The following is a 23119-nucleotide window of genomic DNA, read 5'->3' on the forward strand; positions in this document are numbered from 1 at the left end:
GCATCGCGTAAAGGGGTGACGCCGCTGCAGCATCGCATTGAGCGGAAGCGTCTCGCAAACGTCGGAGAAGAGTGCCGCTGCCAAGGCCGCTGTCGTCGCATCGCGTAAAGGGGTGACGCCGCTGTAGCTGACGCATCGAGTCGAGCCTTCTCGCAACATCGGAGAAGCGTATCACATCTGGAAGATCTTCACGTCTTTATTTCTTTTGCACCAAGAACTTCATCGCATCAGCATTGTTGCAACACTTTTGTTGCCCTGCGTGTCGCATTTAAGGTACATTGACTTAAAGTGTCGCATTTAAGAACTTAAGAGAACTAAGCAAACTTCTACCATCTAAAGTAACAGTATTGTGTATTTTTGTCGTTTAATGGTCTTGTGATAACTCTATATAAAGAATCCTTATTTTTAATATAAAAACCTGTGTGATGTCCATTTGTAGTGTTGTCACTTGGTTACTGTATGTGTTCACAAATGCTTAACCTATAACGCCCTGAGATAAGCCTTGGCGGCTCGCGCCAAGCTACCTAGAGGGTGAGCAGGGGTTATTTTAGGAGTGTAACCCCTTACCCTGACTAGAGGAAAGGTTCCCTGCTTGTCACAAGTACCTACCTGTGCCAACCAGAGAACCCGGATTCTAACACTATGTTTCAAAGGGTCTGAGGCGTCAAGGGCATAGTGATAGAGGATCATACTGAGCCGAGCCATTGCCCGAAATTGACATGTCGGTATCAGAAATCATTAGTTTAATATAAGACAGTATCAGAGAGTGTTACAGCCATGCTAGCAACGTTATATCGGCGCATGTCCTAAAGGTCTAAGGTGTCACAGGCAGATTGAAAGGAGGTCATGTTAAGCCGAACCACTATCCAATCTAGTATTTGAAGTCAGTGTGAGTCCATTGTTCTGATGCGTTAATACGGAGAGGCCCCCAAACAAACGGGCAAGCACCTGTATTTTTTAAATGATGCCTAATACGATAATGGTGAATGCGCGCCATAAAAAATAATATGCAGCAAGCACCTGAAAAAAATAATGTATCGGTGATTGTGCGCAAAAATACCAAAGAGTATGAGGCAAGTGAGTTCTGCGAGTTTTGATGTAAAGAAGAGCTCCCAATCTGCCCCAAAATGTACTTGTATAGTTACGCAGTGTAGCGTGGACAAGTCAGTGACCGGCTGGCGACCAAGTCTCTATGGAATAGTCAATGAACTGAACCCTTCCCGTTGGCTCCCGCCATTTAACGTATTAGACGTGTTCCTACTTCCGGTCAATGGAAGACTAGACCAATCAATCAATCAATCAATCAATCATTTGTAAAGCGCGCTACTCACTCGTGAGGGTCTCAAGGCGCTAAGGGGGTGGGGGAAGCAGCTACTGGTGGAACAGCCAGGTCTTGAGAAGTCTCCTAAAGGTCGTCAGGTCCTGGGTCTGACGCATGTGGGCGGGGAGGTTGTTCCATGTCTTGGCGGCGAGGTGGGAGAATGACCTGCCGCCGGTGGTCATTTGGCGGATGCGTGGGACGGTGGCGAGGTCGGCAGAGCGAAGCTGGCGGTTCGGGGTGTAGAAGGACAGTTGTTTGTTGAGGTATGCTGGTCCGGCATTGTGGAGTGCGTTGTGAGCGTGGGTGAGGAGCTTGAAGGTGATCCTCTTGTTGACCGGGAGCCAATGCAGATCTGTCAGGTGGGTGGAGATGTGGCTATAGCGAGGGAGTCCGAGGATGAGGCGTGCAGAGGCATTTTGTATGCGTTGGAGTCTCTTCTGGAGTGTAGCCATGGTTCCTGCATAGAGGGCGTTGCCGTAGTCCAGCCTACTGCTGACGAGTGCTTGGGTGACTGTCCTTCTGGTTTCGGTGGGGATCCATCTGTAGATCTTGCATGCATGCGGAGGGTGTTGTAGCAGGAGGAGGGAACAGCACTGACTTGCTGGGTCATAGAGAGCGTTGAGTCCAGAATGAACCCCAGGTTGCGTGCGTGGTTGGTGGCTGTCAGGGCAGCTTCCAGCATGGCCCGGCCACCAGGAGTCATCCCATGCGGAGTGGGTTGAGCCAAGGATGAGGACCTCTGTCTTGTCTGAGTTCAGTTTCAGCCGGCTAGTCTTCATCCAGTCTGCGACGGCCTTCATTCCCTCGTGGTGGTTGGATTTGTTGGTGGCTGGGTCCTTGGTGAGGGAGAGGATCAGCTGGGTGTCATCGGCATACGAGACGATGTTGAGGTGGTGTGCTCGGACGATGTTTGCGAGCGGTGCCATGTAGATGTTGAAAATGGTCGGGCTGAGGGATGATCCTTGTGGTATGCCGCAGGTGATCGTTGTGGCTTCGGATTGGAAAGGGGGGAGGCGGACTCTCTGGGTTCTGCCGGTGAGGAAGGAGGTGATCCAGTTCAGGGTTTTGTCTGGTGTCCCTGCGTCGTGGAGGCATGTGCGCAGGGTGTGGTGGCGGCGGCCAAGAGGTCCAGGAGGATGAGGGCCACGGTTTTGCCGTTGTACAGTAGGGTCCTGATGTTGTCAGTGGCGGCGATGAGGGCGGTTTCGGTGCTGTGATTACTGTGGAAGCCTGATTGGGAGGAGTCCAGGACATTGTTCTCCTCCAGGAAGTGGGTCAGTTGTCTGTTGGCAGTCTTCTCAATAACGTTCACCGGGAACGGGAGCAGGGAGATGGGTCGAAAGTTCTTGAGGTCCTTTGGGTCCGGCTTTGGTTTTTTGAGTAGGGCCTTGATCTCGGCATGTTTCCAGCTCTCTGGGAAGGTGGCGGTCTCGAAGGAGCTGTTGATGATCTTTCGGAGTTGGGGTGCGATGAGGGAGCTTGCCTTGCTGAAGATGTGGCGGGGGCAGGGGTCGGAAGGTGAGCCGGAGTGGATGGTGTTCATGATTTTGATGGTGTCTTCGTAGATGACGTTTTGCCAGGCGAGCAGCAGGTCAGTGTGTTTGGTGGGTGTTGAGTTGGGGGTGTCGGCATCTGGATGTCGAAGCTGTTGTGGATATCTGCGAGCACGCGGTGGAAGAAGGTGGCCAGGGAGTCGCAGAGTTCTTGTGACGGCGGGACGTCATTGGAGCTGGAGCTGGAGCTGGGCGTGGCGAGTTCTTTCACGATGTTGAAGAGCTCTTTGCTGTTGTGTGCGTTGTTGTCGATGCGTTCCTTGCAGGAGATTATTTCGGCGGATTGGATGAGTTCGTGGTGTTTGCATCTGGCGTTCCTGATGGCTGTGTGGTTGTCTGGTGTCTGGTCATTGCGCCACTGCTTATCGAGTCTTCAGCAGGTGTGCTTGGAGTTCTGGAGGTCGTGTTGTGATTGACGTGGATCTGGAAGTGTAGGTGTTCAGCCATGCTGAGGGAGTGTTCGGTGTTGGTTGAGATTCTTATGGTGTTCCTGTGGACGATGGCGATTCCTCCTCCTGGTTTGCTGTTTCAGTCCCTGCGGGTGATCTTGTAGCTGTCCGGGATGGCTATGGCAGGGGCCGAGGTGGTGTTCATCCATGTCTCTGCCAGGAAGGCGACGTCCGGGGTGTAGGAGTCAAGCAGATCTCAGAGTTCGACAGCGTGCTTGTGGACTGAGCGGGTGTTGAGTTGTATGCAGCTGAGATGGTTGTGGCCTGCAGTGTTGGGATCGGTAGGACGTGCAGGTGTGCACTGGCTGGTGAAGCTGCAGTTTCGGCAGGTGAAGGGTCCGTGGGCGAGCTTTGGGGTGGCCTGGAAGCAGGTGGAATTTCAGCCGGCGTTGAGTACGTGGAGGGTGTTGGCAGTGTCGGGACTTGTGGGGGTCGCAGGGGCCAGGGGGTCTGCTGCTGGGCGCGGTCCAGGCGCAGACCGGCGCAGACGGGCTTGCCTTAGTCGCCATAAGAAGGGGAGGGGGGTGGGAGCAGAGGTAGGGGGCGGGAGTGGGCAGGATCAGGGGGCGGGGCTCAACACGGGCACAATAAACAGTGAAATAAAACAGTGAGAAATAATCAGGAATGAGGAAGAAAAACAGGAGCACAATGAGGGCACACGAGGCAACAGGAGGGATAGGGGGAGCACCTACAACGGAGGAACTGCAGGGGTTTGAGCAGCAGTGCCAATAACCACCCAAGTTGGCAATGAAGGGTGTAAGGTGTTTAGAGAAATGAATTATCAGCTTAAGTGCAACAAGAGGTAAGGGAACGTATGTTTTGACTATGCTTAGGAAGCTGGCCAAACTGGGACTGGTGTAGGGATAGAAAAAGTTACGGCGTAAAAGGTAATATTATTCTAAGGTATATTTAGAGAATCGAACTCTGGACTTTCGGATTACGAAAGTGACGCTCTGCCCACTGTGCTAAGCAGGCTGCACAGACAAAGGCAAAGCGTCACTCTTGAAAGAGACTCAACTGAACTGGAAAAATGCGCTAGAGAGATTTTCATGTGAATATCATTAAGTCACTCATTAAGAATGCCTGTGAAGACGCGAAGTTGGGATGAGTGTTGAAAAGCAGTATAACGACGTTGTCAGGACTGTATGGTTGTAGAGTGCTTGGCACAAACTTCTCAGGCATAAAGGGTGTTTTTGTTTCTTCAGACACTAGCTGATCCAAGCTAAGAACCTCTGGATGTGTGACACTGTAACCCTACTGATGCATTTCTCAGTTCTTGCACTAGCCATGTTTGTATGTATGTTACATTCGCCTGTGTTTCTTTTAATCTTAACCATGTCTGTACCAATATGACTTCATATGCCTTTTATTACATGACCCTACGAATGCGGCTGCCCTGGCGCCCGCAGGGTGCCCTAGAGGGGTGGGCCTCTAGTGCCAGCAAGGCACCAGCCCACCCCCTGCTAAGTATGGGGACCCCCTTGGGGAGGAGTCCCCCTACCCTGGCAGCCAGGGCGTGCGGCACGCAGGGCGCGGTTTTTCTGGGGCGCGAGGAACAGGGGGGGTATATAGGCCTCCCCCACCCTCTGTCCTTCCTCTTTTGTGCCCTGGACACGCCGTCTTGTGGGCCCTGCAGGGGAGTGCTGCTGAAGTCGTCGAGGAGGGATTGCGCGGTTAGTTATCATACCCTCCTCCCCCCATCTTTTGGGGTCCCACCACGCGGGCCATTGCCCATGTGGAACCCCGTCCCAGTGACAAGTTCCCGTCCGGCCCCCGCGGGAGCCCCGCTCGTTCGGTACCTGTAGGGGTTGGGGCGAGGGAGCGTGAGGGGGCAGGACAGTATGGGGGTCCACGTCCCTAACAGCAGCCGCAAGCAGAGGAACGTTAGCTCATCACAAGCTGGATATAGCCCTGGCACCAGCGTGCAGCTCGAGAGGGAGGTGAGTGGTGTTGCCGTTCATCGCCTCCCTAAGCAATGAGGTACAAGTAAAGCGCATAGTACCGAATGGATGCGTTCTCCCTTGAGCTGGTTCATCTAGAGGTGTCAGTACAGCCATGAGGTGGCCTGAAGGTCACGGGTGGACCCCGTATGGGCTAATGTATAATTTCCTTCCACCAGCCACAATTGCAGTGGTCGGCTGGGTCTGGGCGTGCGCCCTCGTGTGGGGTGCCGGGCGGTGCTGCAGGGCACAACGTTGTCTTAGTGGTCTTTCCAGCGCAGAGGGTCGCCTTCATGGGATCGTATCGTGCTTGTCCAGGGTGGCGTTGTGAGGTGAGGTTGTCCCCCCCCTCTGACTTTAAGCACAGCTTGTGGAGTTCGTAGGACTCCGTGGGTGTATTGTCTGGGCCTAGCGGAGGCCTGGAGGTCGTGCTGGCCGCAGCATGGGCTGTGTGGGGGGGGGGTGCAGAAAGCTGGGGGCGACCGGTTCAGGCTGCCCCTGAGTTTTAATGCCCGGGGCTTGCTCCATCGTCTTGGGCTTCGGTATGACCCCGCACTCCGGTGTTGCGTGCCCGACACGCCGTCTGTGAAGTATGCTGTTCATGACCTAGACGCCGTGGTGATCTTTTCCGTGATCACGAAGAGCAACGGGTATCTCAGGAGCATCTGGTAGGCCCCTTGATGCCTCTTGTGCCCGGCGAAGGTGAAGAGAAGTGTGGCTCAATGGTTAGAGCGGCAGACCTCGATGCAGAGCACTGGTCTGGGACCAGGGTTCGATTCCCGCCGCGGCAGGGTCTCGGGCTATAAATTCCTCGGACCTGATATTCTCGCCTCAGTGCCTATTCTAATCATGGGTCCCACGCTGCAACTCTGGGCAATAGCTTGCTTAATCTCCACATCGGCCCCAACAGCGCTGGGATGCCTGGCTTCACCATGGGGGTGCCCAGGAGTGGACACTTCACACGGAAAGCCAGGAAGGGTTCCTACAGCGGTATGAGTACAGCGCTGAGATACCCCTAGGGGTGATTCGGCGCTATATAAGCACATACACATTTACATTTAAGAGGGGGGTAGCGCAAGACTTTGGGATTCCGGTCCGTGACTTAGCGGCCCCTTTCCCGTCGCTGCCCGATAACGTCCCTGCTCAGCATCTGACTGGCTCCTCCATGCCAGCGTGACCTTATCTTGCTCCGACTACCGGCCCGTTCTACACTGCTGCGGGTGATGTCACCGTTCCCACTGGGGCTCCCGGGTGCGTCCAGGGTGAGGAGTGTAAACGGATTAGGGAAGCCACTCTTCCCGTGCCCGGTCCCTCCCTTGCGGGAGTTGGTGGGACTCAGGGCCGAGGGTAGCAACCTCGTCACGGGTCTCCAGGCAGCCTCCCAGATGAGGGGCCCCGCCTGTTCCTCCATCCCTATGCGCCTTCACTCGATCCACGCGGAGGCTCCGTGGCCGGGGGTGGGGTAGAAGAGGCGCACGTGGGATTACCAGTGCTTACCCCCTTCTGGTTATCGGTTTTATTGGGAGGTAGTGAAAGCACTTTCACGGTGAAAGTGTGCTCAGTTGCAAACTGCCCATTCCCCAGCTCGGAGAACTCCTTCCTCGCATCAGCGTCATGCGTGCCCGGGGCAATGCAGGGTGCCTTTAATCTACGTTACTGTGCAGCGCACGCCGCTTGTCCCCCAAGTTATCAGTATGCCTGCGGGTTTTATTTCTCTCTACTGGCACTTATGTAGGTTCTAGTGAGTAGTGTATTAGGTGAGGCAGGGTGTCCCTCAATGTAATGCCCACCAGCGTGGACTAGGATTCGTCAGTTTACGCTCTCCTTGCCTTACCCGCAGTGAGCCGTGTGATACTGACTCAGACAATTCGGAGTTTAAGTCGATCTAGGCATAGGGGTTGTGGGGGCGTGTCCGGCCCAGTGTGAGCGTCATGGAATAGCCAGCGGCCTTGCGGATCCCGGAGGTCCGACGTGTTGTTGGGGGGGCCATGGGGTGATGGACTGCATCATGGGAATATGGGTGCAGCTTTGGAGACATGCGTGCCACTCGGGGGCTGGCGCTTGAATTGTTTTTAGGTACGAGCTGGGGGACATCGATGGAGTTGTGGCGGGGCCTGGAACGGACTCCGTTACCTTCGAGGCCATGGCCGAGGCCTGGGTGTCCTCAGGGCCGGACTGGGAACTGAAAGCAGCCCTGGCAAATTTTTGCAGACCAGCCCCCGTCCGGCGCGTAGCGAGCGAGCGCAGCAAGCTTGCCCGACCGCTACTAAGAAAATTTCCGAAAACAACAGACCAAAATGGTGAATTTTACAGCACATTTTTCATTACATATTCAATTTTATCAACTTTCAAAGCACAGTAAATAGTAGATGATGAACTTAAAGAGCACCAGGTTACCCACCCAGTCATATGTAACCATAGACATTCTTTCAGAGAGCACCAAAAATAGACACGAGTAGTGAATCAGAGAGAACAAAGTATAAGTGAGACCAGCCCCCCACATGGTGTGTAGTGAGCAAGCGCAGTGAGCAACCACTACTGGGGGAGTGGGGGGTTGAACTTGTCCCCCCCCGAGAAAATTTGGGAGACAGAAAGGCCAAAACAAAGCATTTTTCAACACATTTTTCATTACATATTAGATTGTATTAACTTTTAAAGCATCAAGTTGCTTCTGACTATTTATTGATATTTATTTTATGACTTTGCTATAGCACACACCTAGCTCCAAGGGGAATTCAAGAGCTTCTAGAGAGCATTTCTGTTGTCAGGATTAACACCAGCTGCTATCAATTAAACCGGGATGTGTGTCTGTGGGTTTTGCTTCAGAATAGATTACAGAAATTCAGAATGTGAGTGGCAGGTGAATGGGAATATCTTATTACAAACTACTTCATACCTTCAAAGGTGGCCTTCTTGGTTGTGCTTGCAACCGTGGTTTGCCATCTTTAAACACTTTTGAATTTTTTTTTTTTTTTTACAAATTCTGCTTGAAGAATGTTACCGTGGATGCATGCACATCCACAGTGGCCATCTTTGCACTGGATTTGTACACCTGAAACAAACCCATTTAAAGATGCCGGATGTGAATGCTTCTGCGGGAGGCCATCTTAAAATGGTAAAACATTTTTTTTTTACTATGGCCAGCCACCAATAGTGTGGTGGGCAATAGAAAACTAGGTGGGGCGGGGCAGGTAAAGAGGAAGCATAGTGAAAAAGGAGAGGGAATGTTAAAAGAAAAGTGCAGGCACTGGGGCTAAGAAGAAGAGAGGGGAGAGAGAGAGGGGGGAGAGAGGAGAGAGGAGAGAGGAGAGAGAATCAAAATAGACCCTCATGTGCACTGCAATAAAAGGTCTGATGTCAGCAGTGGAACAACACATCAACCAAACAGAACGCTGTGAGACTGAATGCTTGCAGGTAGGACAAACAGAAGACCAGACAAAAACTACTGAAACAAGAGGAAAGAAGTGAGCTCGAAAACAAAAACTTCCAGTCACAAGAAAGAAGCTGACCCAAACTCTACCCTGTCTCTAGAATGTATAGGAGACAATTAGACTCCAAAAGAGCCTGTAGCCGAGGCTTAAAACTATTGAATCCTGACAAGTATTAGTAAAGTTACTATTGACATTAAAGTCCCACAGCCTTAAAGTATCGCTGATCAATCCGAACTTACTCTAATAATGATTGCCACATTGCAGGACTCTCTTAGAATGCCAAACTCCAGGAAACAAATAATTCTTGCACATCTTCAAGACCACTAATCCTAAACACAAGCCGATCTGGCTTCCACTTTAGACAAAGAATACTACATTGATCTAAGTACGGGACAACCTACTGGAAGAAGCAGACCTGAGCCCTCCTCCTGCCCCCACGTCTCCGTCACCTTCAACACTGTGACCACAACATTCTCATCTACTGATTGCAATCAGTAGCTTTTTATCTCAGACCCTTCCACCAAGTGTTTCAAATCATTCATCTCGGACTGCAGCCAACACCTGAGAGATGATATCCCCCAACTCCAGCCTACATGCATATGAAGTTCCTCGACACCCCTTTTAAATTAACATAATATATCTCACAGACCAAACTTTCTCTCACATCTTTATCAGAGACTTAGAGTAAGGAAACTTGGTGCTGTATAGGATGCAGACATCTACTTCCAAAGTGGAACTTTAGTATAATGTACCCCGTAATGGAATCTCATTAAAAAAAATTGCCTTGCATTGCATCACTCCATAAAATCACCACGTTGTATGGGGCACTAGTCAACTCGTGAGTGAACAATGGGTGCACTATCCGGGCTGTGCAGAAAAAGCCACCTCGTTTTAGCGCTATGTTGTTCACTCCGGCAGCACATAAACAGCATTCCTGATGAAATGTCATGTTACAAAGGCAATGGCAAACAATAAAAACGCGCAGACACGATGTGAAATTATCTCTCCAATAAGCTGCCTGCCTGCCCCCCATCAATGACAATGGATTATGGAGCTAATACTACAAACATATATGCACGCTTCCTGTCCCACTGTGGTGGCACTCTGGTCTTCAGCTCTGCCCATCCAGCGGTTGCCTAGTATTGAGTAAGTTGCTTGTGAGGCTGCAATGCTATAATTTTGCTTAACGAGAGCATTCGTTCAATACAGCAAAGCAGGTGCCATTGAAAATCAATTATTTGTACTCACACAACAGTCGAATCACCACGTTCCATGGATCATTTGAAATGGAGACAATGAGGCATTACTGTAATCGGACTGAATGGTACATTAAATGGAACTCTGTGTCTCTTAGTTGGGCCATATTTGTAATTTCTAGGAAACATGTAGTGAAGCGTTAAAATTTACAAACTGTATCACGGGTCATATCATTTAATATTTTTCAATAATTTTTTAGATCAATTAAGTAGGATGAACTGTTCTTTTGCAGTCCCTAAATATGTATGTCTCCCGCCCAAACATGTTTAAAAACGTTTTGTAATTTCAAAAATTGGCTCAACTTGAAACAGTGAACTTCAGCCGAAGTAACGCCCACAGGTAATACTGTATCAAAAGAGGTAATGTCATCAACACAACTGCATTCTTGTACAACAAAAAAAGGCAAGAATGCCTAGTGTAACAAACTAGTACTGACTTCAAAAGTGCTGCACTAGAATAATGCCTCTCCAAACTGTAACACGGAACTGCTTCTAAGAATATTGATCTAGTTGAAAACACACAAAATCTTATTAAACGGGTCAGCGCGAAACAAGCAGTTTTATGGCCGATGTTTATTCAGCTCCCTGCCTACATATACTTCGGTCCTACCCATTAACCCCACGCTCCTACTGCACACCTTCTGCTGTGCATTATCTGATTACAAATGCAATTTGCAAAAATGCAAACACCACGCACCTGGCGGCGGGCGGCACTGGGACACAGGCACAGGCAGGGCCAGGGGGAGATATAACTAGAAATAATAATAATTAAATTAAGGGGTGGCAACTGCGAGAGAGGGCCTCTCGTTGTCACGGTCTCAGCCTCTGGGTTCTGGAATCAGGGGGTCACGCGCACTTTTAATTGTGCGAGCCCCAATGCGCATGTGTCACCACCAACAGCCACGGCGCCCGCCCCACCCCCCTAAGGTGGGTGAACTGAAACCTAAGAGCAGGTCCCGTAGACGCGGCGGTGGAGTCATCTGCGCATCGCGCGCGCACACGAGACCCGACCCACCTCCGAAAATCATGGCAATGCTGCTCAATGCAGCAGAGATCGATTAAATTGTGCTTTTTTCCCCACGGAGCGAGCCGAGGAGAGAGTGAGATGCAGCAGAGTACAGTAGTGAGTAAAGTGACTACTGAACAGTACTAAGTGCACAAAAATAGGCCCCCCGCCCATCCCAGCAACAAAACCGGCCCCCACCCCTGGCAGCCTACCGGGGGATTGCCCGGTGCCCGGCATCGCCAGTCCGGGCCTGGGTGTCCTGCATGCTTACAGTGCGCCTGTGCAAGTCCTTTCAGGGCGTGTTCGCTGCTCGAGCTCCGGGGGGTGCTGGTGCGGGGTTTTATGGTCTTTTATGGCAGCACCATTATAAACGCTTTTCTTTCTGGCCTGTAGTTTTCCCGTTCTGGTACAAACACGTGTTCCAGTGGATAATCAGGCGCAATCTTAAATAAACAGTTCACTTTCATTGGTGGTTAAACCTACCAACCGCGTAGCACTCCTGTAATTTCATCCTGCTACGTCCACAGCCTCTCTGGTGCGGAGTACCACAGTTTGTGGGGATATTTTACTTGCGGACTGAAGGGTGGGGGGGGGGTTAGGGGTTTGGTCCGGCACAGAATGATCCGAGATTCTACAGCATCTCATCCCCTACTGGGAGCTTGAGGACAGGCTTGCTGAGCAAGTGCGTGACTGGAGGTCCAATTTTGCTGCCTCAAAGTGTCAATCAGCCCAGACTGTCCAAGGTAATTGAGTAAATATGAAAACCCCTGTGCAGACTCTGCCCAATAGCTTGGATTCACTTGCAACACCATTGCGTAGGTATGTTGTCGAAGCACGGCGAATAGACTTGTGTTTCGGTTACATTAATGGCACTCAGATTTCCTAGCTCACAACGAATGCAGCCCAGTAATTCAGGCACGTTTAAGTTGGCGTGTGCGAGCCGTAATTGTTTTATACATGCGGGTACAGACTTACAACATATTACTGGTCATCAGGTGGTCTCGTGCATATATAGAGCAGCGTTAATTAACATGTCAAGAATGCCACCCCTCCGCCTTTGTAGGGGGTCGTTAATTTTTAAGAAAATAGAATACTGCGCGAATAAAGATTCCGAAAGTATTTTGAGATGGAAACTGCATAGCAGCCTGCATATAGGCAGATCGGTCGGTATTCCATGTATGTGGGATCAACAGGGATGCAAGGTGCTGTTCCAGACAGGCCTGGCAACCATCACCATGGGCACCACATCCACTGGTTATTTACATGGCGTGTCGAGCTCTAGCTCGCAGACTGGCCCTCTTTCACCATGTTCATCCTTCAGCACTTTTTTAACGGGGTCGGGCAAAAACAACACTCAAGTTCATTTTACTTACCGATGGGTCGAGCACAGCACTTGTGCCATAGGCTGTGTAGGCCACCGGGTGGCAGTGCTGCACTGTTTTACTGTTATTATACCTGAAGGAGGTAAAGCACTGGGGAACATATTATTTATGAATGGCATTCGAGTGCTCCACTGTTTTTACTAATACAATGCCAGCTGAGAACAGATTAGAGCGATGCCGTCCACTGGCTCTGCTGTCCAGTGTTTTTTTAATGAAACTGCTTGTTTATTTAATTTATATTTTGTTTTAGAAGGGCTCATTTACATAATATACGATATGTTCCTGCAAATGGTGCGTAGATGTGAACTTCGTTCATGTTCACCCTCTTTAATTTGGGTGGTATAAGCTGAAAACTGCTGCTAATGTACCATGGATAGTTACGTTGGCTCGCAGGGCGAGGGATGCTTGGTGCTATACCACCACCCGTTTCATGTGAGGGCCCTCCTGGTGCGCATGGTGCCCGCCCTCTGGATATGTAGCGAAGGACGCCGTTGACTACAGACACGCGCATGGGTCATTGGCCAATGTCTTGGGGATCTCAGCTAGGGGGAACCCCCGAGCAGCGTGCTGAGGGTAGGTAGTTAATTGGTGGTAATTATAGTCTCTCATGTTCGGTTTTGCACCCAACATTTGGGTGCATCTGGTTGGAGTAGCACTGCAGAAGCTTAACCATGGCTTCTTTTGCGCTGCTGGTGTCTTCTAAAACTGGCCGGGTCCTGCTGCATCCGTGTGACTCATAGGGCCTCTCTTGTGCGCATGGTGCGCTCACTATGGCAGTTTAGCGGGGGCCAGTGTTGTCTGCTGACCCTTGCACAGGTCATGGTCCATATTCTTACAACAAAGCCATAGGTGGTTGCTTAATTCCTTATGCAACTATCACCCATTGAAAGTCAAGGGTCCTGACTTGCTGTAGGGGTCATGTTACGGTTGATTATATATCTGGACCCAAGGGTAGAAGAGACAGAACTATGCAGCACACCATGCTGAGCAAAGAGGTCCAGCTTGGATGTTTAATCCATGCCCTTCATCACATCAACCACCCCCCCCCCCTTTTTGGCTGTGGCTGGGTCTTACACACATTTTACCTGTTTTACAGGGGGTAGGGTGGATGTCAGCTGATGGGTGGTGTTGATTAGGGGTATGGTCCCATTTGCGGTTGAGCTTGCTATGCGTTGAAGGGAGACATTGATTGCAACGTTCAACACGTAAAGATGATAGTCCCCCAGTTCAGAATGGAAGCATTATCAATATGCTACGCAGCAAGCCAGAATTGTGGCTTCAGTTATCTTATTCATCTAACACACATTGTTAAAGCCAATGGTACTGGCTTGTTGTAGGTGTACTGTGGTTTTGTAGTTTATAGCTGGAGGCAATGTCAGATGCAGCTAAACACCAGCCGGCAGCACACTAAGCTTAGCACGAAACGCCAGCGTACGGGTCAGCCATGCCAGATTGTTGCAAATGCAGGTAAGGAATGCACCTTATTTGAGGTTTCCTCTTATAGCATGAGCCTTTGCACCGCGGGGAGCTGTCACCGTTATGCCTTTTCTAGGTCACCAGGCATTCGGTTAATGATTATCGATTTTCAGATGGATGGGACAGGTTGCCAGGTACCGGTCACGTCTCTACACTGCCCCAGGCAAACTACGTCCATGGTTTCGACTGGCCACGGCTGGGTTTCACACACACTTTACCTGTTTTACAGGGGGGTATGGTTGATTTCCGTTGATTGGTGGTGTTGCTTAGTGTAATGGTCCCATTTGCGGTTGAGATTGAAATTCATCGAAGGTGTTGTTCAGAGGTGGATCCTTCTGCGGTGCCTTGGTGAGTGACTTGACCAGGGGATTGGGTTTGTGGTGCCTTTCCTTTGGAGTTGAGATGTTCGGTGTAAACCTCGGTTCCTGCTTGGTGCGTGGGTGGCGTGCGCCATGAAGTCTGTTTCGTATTATTGCATTGAGCGAAGATTTTGCTGCTTGGCCAACAAGGTCCTTTGGCCACCAGGAGTTATGCGTGTGGCCCTTATCAGTGTCTTCTTGATGTATGTGCTACTGATGACAAATGGTAAAATGGTTGTCAGTTTTGGCCGGGGCTCGGCAAGTATGGTTTCATCTTTCTCACCCAACTCTTGTGTATTATCGGCCTAGAAGCCAAGTATACTTCACGGGGCTCTGCTCACACCAAAGTGGGCCAAGATCACACAAAGCACAGGATGAGACATCGTACCCCGGGGGCATGCACGCTTTACAAATACACAAAGCTGCAACCAGAAGGGTGCCAAGTGGCATAAGCCAGTAAAGAGGTTTAAGATGTGTGTCTCTGGCGTTACAGCTGGGTGGATGCAGGGCAAGTGCTGGGGTTTAGCCGTGCTCAGTGATCATACGCCGGTTATGGACATCCCTGTGCGCATTGATTTAGCAAGTAAAGGGATGGTGCCAAGGCTAAGTTTAATCCTTCCAGCCCTAATAGCCTAGACGGCAAGCGGGGTAGGAACGGTCTCCTAACAAGTGAGCCGCTGTCCCAGAGATGGGAGACACATGTGTCCAGCCACACACGGTGCTAGAAGGGCGGCAGCCAGTGTGATCAGCAAATAAGTGGTGGTGCATCGTGAGCCAGGGTGTCTGAAACTGTCCCGCCCTGAGTGGGACGGGGCTGAGTCATGTGACGCAGTGGAACTTTGCGGCGTTAGTTGTATAGTGCTTGGCACAACTTCACAGGCATAAAGGGTGTTTTTGTTTCTTCAGACACTAGCTGATCCAAGCTAACGTCTAGGGCTATTTGGATATAGATGGGGCATCGATAACCAGTAGGGATGTTCCCTTTCATCTAGATTTGCAGGAGGCTCTAGACAGGAGAGTTAGCGGGCAAGACTATAGCTATTTTGGTGGGGGGCTCTGGCGACGATGGTGGCCGCCTCCAGAGCTGTGGCGGAGTTAAAGGGCGATCTGGAAGCAAATGGGTACCGAAGGGTACCTCTTCGCGGCACCATATGGGGTGCCAGAGCCCAGGAGCCTCATGGGAGGTTCCTGGAAAACCGTGTCGGTGCCCCGTTATTCCTTCGGGCGGTTGTGGGCCTGAACAACCGGGGGCTTACCTTGCTATCCTCCGCCCTGAAAGAGGCGTGAGTAATAAGGGACCGTGATCCGGGAAGAGGATCACCGAAGGGGCAGCACAGATGGGGTTCGCCCCAGTGCTGCTTGGCTCATCAGGCGGACAGGCGGCCCAGATGGTTGCCTGCCCTTGGATCGCCCGTAAGATAACCAACCATATTACATAACGGTGTATGTAATAAACCTGCAGCAGTTTTTTACCCGAACAAAATTTGTGTGGTGTGTTTTATTTATGCGTAGAACATGCATGCTATGGTGGGGGGTGGGGAGTGTTGCCTCCTGCTGGTGCTATTGTTTTGACCTCTAACGCTTCTCTCACATCCCGGTATTTGTCCTGGGCTTAAAGGACATTCGCACTGCATATGGATAAGTAATGACAGATTTCTCTGTACGTAATGTGAAATGTTTGAAAGTGAGAATGAGAGGGACCCCTTGTCAAAGCCAGGGGAAATAGGGTACTTGTACCAAGTATAGAGGAAATTTCCCAGGCAGAAAGCTTGAAAAGACACACTATGAGTTAGAACAAATGTAAAGTGTAGCCCATATGTTAGAACATGTACAAATTCAAATTGAGCAAAAAGCTGTATTAAAATGATTAAAAATATTTTTTATTTTTGTATTTACAAAAAACAATGTAAAAATACTTTCTTAGTAAAGTATGCAATAATTCATTAAAAAGAGACAATTACAACCCACAACATACAATCCTATAAATGTGGCAAAATTTCATCCCCACCCTACAAGTTAATCTCATTACTGTTATGATCTAAAATACTACACAGAGAGACAAAGACAGACAGTTAAATTTGTCATTATTTTAACACATCCGTTATAAAATTTCGAAAATGCTAATCTTTGGAACAATCAGACTGTACTGTATCTCAAAGACGAGGCCGTTAGTACGGATTGTGTTCATGAACAGCGTCGACGCGTTTCGATGGTTCTATCTATGGTCCATCTTTATCAAGACAGTAATAACGTCCCTCTTGTTGTGGGCACTGGTTGGTTGCCGTGGTTACTCACTCCCATTAACAGTAAATCAGGATGGACAAATCAATTGACACCTTATAACTACATTTTTCATCCATTGTGTAACTTATTGTTCATCAATTATATCTAAATAAAACCCTTCTTTATTTTTATCAATTCTCATACTGGCGTAAATATAGCCTTTGTTATCAAACAACATATCATTTCTGTATGTATTACACCATCTTCCTATTATGTTCTATCAGATGGGCTTTAGAAATGGGCTTAATAAACATGGCCGCAGCACTTAAAACCCGGACTACCCCAAAGAAAGAGCAGCGGGATTACCTTATGTCATCACGGGCTGTTTCCTCATGATCGATGGGTCATTGCCATTAAAAATGGTTAAAGTCTACAAAGATATAAGGATAAAAAGGTAAGTATGTCAAATTGACAATACTTGTCTTATGTTGTGTAATGACAATTTAAGAAAAAAGACTGGGATTATCCCAGTTATTACCTCTATATGTGCAGACGGTAGTCTAGTAAAAGTTTTCTTTTAAAACAAAACGGAGGTGCCCTCATCCAATTTGTGCTTGCATGTGTCATTAAACCTAAACATTACAAAAGAAAAATCGATTGTGGTATCATTGTTTGTGGAGAATGTCAAATATATTTCTACACAAAATATTCTTTGTTTGGGTTATTTCCTTTTATTGCTAATCTCCATATTAGATATTTTGTATTTAGTTATATGCGGCTATTCCGCGTACCTATTATTGCTCATTATCTATTTCTTCTATGCATACATATATACATTTGTTCTCTAACTCAATATTTTTATTTATCTAAGTTTGGGAGAAAAAGTTCTCGGCCTCCCCTGTTGGTTGTGCACCAACTAAGTTGCTGGCCGTATAGTCTCCAAATATCTACAAAAAGACGTGATTGTCATTTAAAACTTCCTATCTCTATGCATCGTATAGGTCTTGGGAAAAGGACACTCACCGCGTACTCACGAGTTAGCGCAACTAGTCCGCTGGGTACACCTCCCGCAGAACACGTGAGCAAGTGGGAAGCCCACTGCCAGTAAAAGACACTCGTGAGTTTTAAATGACTTTCTCTTTACTCTAAATAACAAGGGGCCAAACCCAAGACCAACCTATCATAAAAAAAGTTTTTTTCCATTACCGATAGGTGGGTCGTGATGCCCCAGTAGTTTCGAGCGGGCAGTCTGTGGGACCATCACGTCTTTTTGTAGATATTTGGAGACTATACGGCCAGCAACTTAGTTGGTGCACAACCAACAGGGAAGGCCGAGAACTTTTCTCCCAAACTTAGATAAATAAAAATATTGAGTTAGAGAACAAATGTTTATATGTATGCATAGAAGAAATAGATAATGAGCAATAATAGGTACGCGGAATAGCCGCATATAACTAAGTACAAAATATCTAATATGGAGATTAGCAATAAAAGGAAATAACCCAAACAAAGAATATTTCGTGTAGAAATATATTTGACATTCTCCACAAACAATGATACCACAATCGATATTTCTTTTGTAATGTTTAGGTTTAATGACACATGCAAGCACAAATTGGATGAGGGCACCTCCGTTTTTTTTTTAAAAGAAAACTTTTACTAGACTACCGTCTGCACTTATAGAGGTAATAACTGGGATAATCCCAGTCTTTTTTCTTAAATTTTCATTACACAACATAAGACAAGTATGGTCAATTTGACATACTTACCTTTTTATCCTTATATCTTTGTAGACTTTAACCATTTTTAATGGCAATGACCCATCGATCATGAGGAAACAGCCCGTTATGACATAAGGTAATCCCGCTGCTCTTTCTTTGGGGTAGTCCGGGTTTTAAGGGCTGCGGCCATGTTTGTTAAGCCCATTTCTAAAGCCCATCTGATAGAACATAATAGGAAGATGGTGTAATACATACAGAAATGATATGTTGTTTGATAACAAAGGCTATATTTACGCCAGTATGAGAATTGATAAAAATAAAGAAGGGTTTTATTTAGATATAATTGATGAACAATAAGTTACACAATGGATGAAAAATGTAGTTATAAGGTGTCAATTGATTTGTCCATCCTGATTTACTGTTAATAGGAGTGAGTAACCACGGCAACCAACCAGTGCCCACAACAAGAAGGACGTTATTACTGTCTTGATAAAGATGGACCATAGATAGAACCATCGAAACACGTCGACGCTGTTCATGAACACAATCCTTACTAACGGCCTCGTCTTTGAGATACAGTACAGTCTGATTGTTCCAAAGATTAGCATTTTCGAAATTTTACAACGGATGTGTTAAAATAATGACAAATTGAACTGTCTGTCTTTGTCTCTCTGTGTAGTATTTTAGATCATAACAGTAATGAGATTAACTTGTAGGGTGGGGATGAAATTTTGCCCCATTTATAGGATTGTATGTTGTGGGTTGTAATTGTCTCAAAAATAAAAAATATTTTTAATCATTTTAATACAGCTTTTTGCTCAATTTGAATTTGTACATGTTCTAACATATGGGCTACACTTTACATTTGTTCTAACTCATAGTGTGTCTTTTCAAGCTTTCTGCCTGGGAATTTCCCTCTATACTTCGTAATGTGAAATGCCTATGTACGTAGATTAGCCCTTGTTTTACGGATGAGGTCCTATACTTAAGGCACCTTGACTTTTCCTTCTCCCTCTTCCACTACCATTTATAAGCACTCTGTCACTCCCTATATCACTGATACTTGCCTCCTCTATGACTTCTTTCGGGATCGATACAGCCATACAGCCCTGACAACGTCGTTATACTGCTTTTTGACACTACTCCTGACTTCGCGTCTTCACAGTCACTCTTAATGAGTGACTTGATGATATTCACATTAAAAGCTCTCTAGCGCATTTTTCCACTTCAGCTGAGTCTCTTTCAAGATTAATGCTTTACTTTTGTCTGTGCAGCTTGCTTAGCACAGTAAGCAGAGCGTCACTTTCGTATACTGAAGTTTCTGAGTTCGATTCTCTAAATATACCTTAGAATAATATTTTTTACGCAGTAACTTTTTCTATCCCCACACCAGACCCAGTTTGGCCAGCTTCCTAAGCATAGTCCAAAAATACGTTTCCTAACCTCTTGCTGCGCTTAGGCTGATAATTAATTTCTCTAAACACCTTACACTCATAGTTGCGCGGAATTGATTCCCAAACCAGAAACCACCCTCTTTCATTGCCAACTTGGGTGGTTATCGGTCTAGTCTTCCATTAACCGGAAGTAGGAACACACCTAAAATGTTATATGGTGGGAGCTAACGGGAAGGGTTCCGTTCATTGGCTATCCCATAGAGACTTGGTCGCCAGCTGGAGATGGACATTTCCACGCTACACTGCGTAACTATACAAGTAAGTTTGGGGGCAGATCGGGAGCTCTTTACATCAAAACACACAGAACTCACTTGCCTCATACTCTTTGTTTTTTTCACACGGAATCACCGATTTATTATTTTTTTCTCAACAATATGTGAATAATAGGGGTGCTTGCAGCATATTCTTTTTTTATCGTGCACAATCACAGTTATCGTATTTGTCATCATTATAAAAATACAGGTGCTTGCCCGTTGGTCTGGGGGCCTCTCCGTATTAACGCATCAGAACAATGCACTCATATTGACTTCAAATACTAGATCGGATAGCGGTTCTGCTTAACATGACCGCCTTCCAATCTGCCTGTGACGCCTTAGACCTTTAGGACATTCGCGGACATAACGTTGCTAGCATGGCTGCAACACTGTCTGATATTGCCTCACATTAAATTAATGGTTTCTGATATCGATGTGTCAATTTTGGGCAATGGCTCGGCTCAGCATTAACCCCTATCACTATGCCCTTGACACCTCAGACCCTTTGAAACATAGCATAGTTTTAATACCATCCGGCTATGTTAGCGTTAAAAGGTGCATCTTTATTATTTTCACTGTTTTCCATGTGGCTCGCCCATTCTGCCCCAGCTGACTTTAGGTCTTAACCATTCCCACAGATTATTGTTCTGATTTGAAAATGCCTTGGCCTTGTGTCTTCATGTTTCAACCTGGGATCTTCCAACTAAAGACATACAGGCAGTCCCTTGAGCCTGAGGCATGTCTACTGTCCATGTTTTACCTTTGGTTTACCACTGGCACATTAGTGGCAACCATAATTTCTACTTACGCCCTCTTTTCTCCAACAATAGGCCTCTTCACTACCAATCGTCCCACACTGGACGCACCATTGATGCTCATTATCTTGGCACAGCATACATAGTGCTTTTAATCGGTAAGCTGGCAAACTATGATACTCCTCAGATATTATTTCACACACTGGCATTTGGGTGTGTTTTTTAACGTTGGTTTTTAACCATAAACCTCATTTATATGGCTTGGATACTTCTCCTTTTCCTTCTTCCTCCCTCACCCTCACTTCCATTCGCGCTCTCTCTTTCCACCACATATTCACTAAAGTAGGTTTCCTTTGCGATCCTTCTCTTCTTGGACCATGAGTGTCCAATTCCCAAACCATCTCTTTTTTCCACTCCTTTTCTTTGCTCTCTCTCCCACCATATCTCTCCAATCACACACTAAATACTGTTGTCTTTGCAACATAGATGTCTAAAATACCTGTATATTGCATGCCATTACAGCCCTGAAGAAGCCGTTGTTTGGACGTAGGCTGTCTACACAGATGCAAATCAAGCGCATTTGAAGTAAAGGCACACCAAGACTGCAACCAACAACTTTTGATTGTTTTTGTACCTGTATTCTTTACATCGTTCTGCATGCTAATATTGCCTCTCAACCTCCCTCCTTGCAAATTACTGTGTTCCAACCTTCACAATTATTTAGTAGTAAAAGCGCGGCAGAGGTTGTGAAAGCGCAGCAGAGGTACATCCGATCACATGATCGGATGTACCTCTGAAGCACCGCGCTTTCACAACTAAATAATTGTGAAGGTTGGAATACAGTAATTGACTTACTCACTTCCAAAACCACATTGGATCCATGAAGCGCTGCGCCGTCAGATCTAATTGATTTTTGATGGTTGAACATAGTAACTGGATTACTAACCACCTAAAATATTTCGGATCCCTTGAAGTAACCACAAGATTACCGGACTCACCCACTTCGTCCTCGGAACCGGCACCTCTGTTGCCAGAACCCTTAAGTCACTGGCAGTGTAATCCTGGACCCTCTTCTCTGGACCACTTGAAATTACCAGATTTCGCCCCAGAAGACATCCACGCTTAGCAAAACTTCTGTGCTACTCCTTGACCCCAGAATTCCTGCCCTAAAGAGACCCTGTATCATGAGAGAGTCCAAACGTCGTCGACTAGGATAAAGAGAGAGCTGAACAAATATACATACAAATTATTATATTATAATTGTGAAGAGAACCCCTTTTTTGTTACTACCAATAACCCATTCCCCCTTCTTTCACGTATTTTGTACAGCACTGTTAGGTTATGGTCACTTCAATGGGGTTCACTGAATCACGTATGAACTGCTTTTAGTGTAAATATTTAGAATACATTTTTGGAAAGCTGTCTTTGATATTTATGCTTATTATAAATGCAAAATAAACTATACTCATTTAGGCTGAAATGAGGACGGCTTTGAGACCTTGTGGTGTGGGTTTCCTGAATTCAAATCTATATAAATGTGTTAGTCTGAATTTAATTAAGGTCCTATTGTATATTTGTCTTTGTCTTTTTGATTTATTAAAGCAAGCTACACCTTCTTGCAGAGATTGTATCACTTTGGTAAATGAGTTCCTTGTGAACACAGTTTTTTTGCTTAGGAACACCCAGTTCGCAAGGACTTATGGGTCGCTATGGTCTTCTGTAAATATGTATTTGTATGTTAATCAGTAAAGCAAAATCTATTGGCTTTCCTTAATAGGAGCTTTAGTAAAAAGCCAGCCAGAATTTTTAAGTCACAAGTGACATGACAGTAGTTGAACAATGGAATGAGTTGCTTCAGGCATGAAATAGAAGCCACTGATAGTGGGTATAATTTGAAGGATGTGTAGCCAGAAGCTTGCTGTATGAAAAGAGTGGTGATTAGATTACGTAGTCCACTATTGGCTGGGTGTATGTTATGCATACTATATTGATTACTAGAGAAGACTGCAGCAACTGGGAAGACTACACTGCCCCATTTTCTTGTTGTTCGTTCAAGAACCTGTCCATCACAGCTAAGAAAAATCAGTTTACTCAATCCCCACTCCATGGGTGTGAAAAATTGGAGTTGAGAGAAGTAAAAAGTGAGAAGCCACCTTAAATAATAATCACAGTCCTTTGTAGGGTGAACCACAAAATTCACTAAATTAACCTGCAAAAACCTTCTAGGCTTAACTTAGAAGCAATGTGTAAATAATGTATCCCATTTCTCAAACTGAAATGAAGTGAAAACACAACACAAAAACAATTGTAAACCAATATCGAAAAATTCAGAATATTTTTACATCTAAAATGACAGCAAAGTGATAAAAATCAAATAATTAGAACAAAACATATTCATTTTTGAATTCAGAATAAAAAATAGTGGCAAAAAGCACAAAGCGTAAAACTGCTGGTATCTGCTCAAAGTCAAAAGTTAAGGCTGATGGTGATGGAGCACTGGTAGGATAAAGGGAACCAGTTCATCACAGTGGATAGTTTA

General features: G+C 46.8%; 2 long non-coding RNA genes across 3 annotated transcripts in view; one reads left to right on the top strand and one right to left on the bottom strand.

Annotated features, from left to right (window-relative positions):
• The window catches only part of LOC146816584 (uncharacterized), a 47209-nt gene extending 35922 nt beyond the window's left edge, over window positions 1–11287 (bottom strand). The window contains exon 1 of one of the 2 annotated variants that reach the window (XR_014962465.1): window positions 11169–11287. This is a non-coding gene — a long non-coding RNA (uncharacterized LOC146816584). Of the gene's footprint in view, window positions 1–10647; window positions 10769–11168 lie in introns of those variants that run through there. The other variant, XR_014962466.1, reaches the window with a different exon arrangement.
• An 8468-nt stretch (window positions 11288–19755) lies between these two features.
• Window positions 19756–22130, top strand: LOC146816585 (uncharacterized). Its single transcript, XR_014962467.1, has 3 exons — window positions 19756–19829; window positions 20656–20738; window positions 21103–22130. It is a non-coding gene; the product is annotated as an uncharacterized LOC146816585 (long non-coding RNA).
• Window positions 22131–23119: the final 989 nt, after the last annotated feature.

Source organism: Triturus cristatus, chromosome 6, assembly GCF_964204655.1.
Source record: "Triturus cristatus chromosome 6, aTriCri1.1, whole genome shotgun sequence".
Taxonomy (NCBI): Eukaryota; Metazoa; Chordata; class Amphibia; order Caudata; family Salamandridae; genus Triturus; species Triturus cristatus.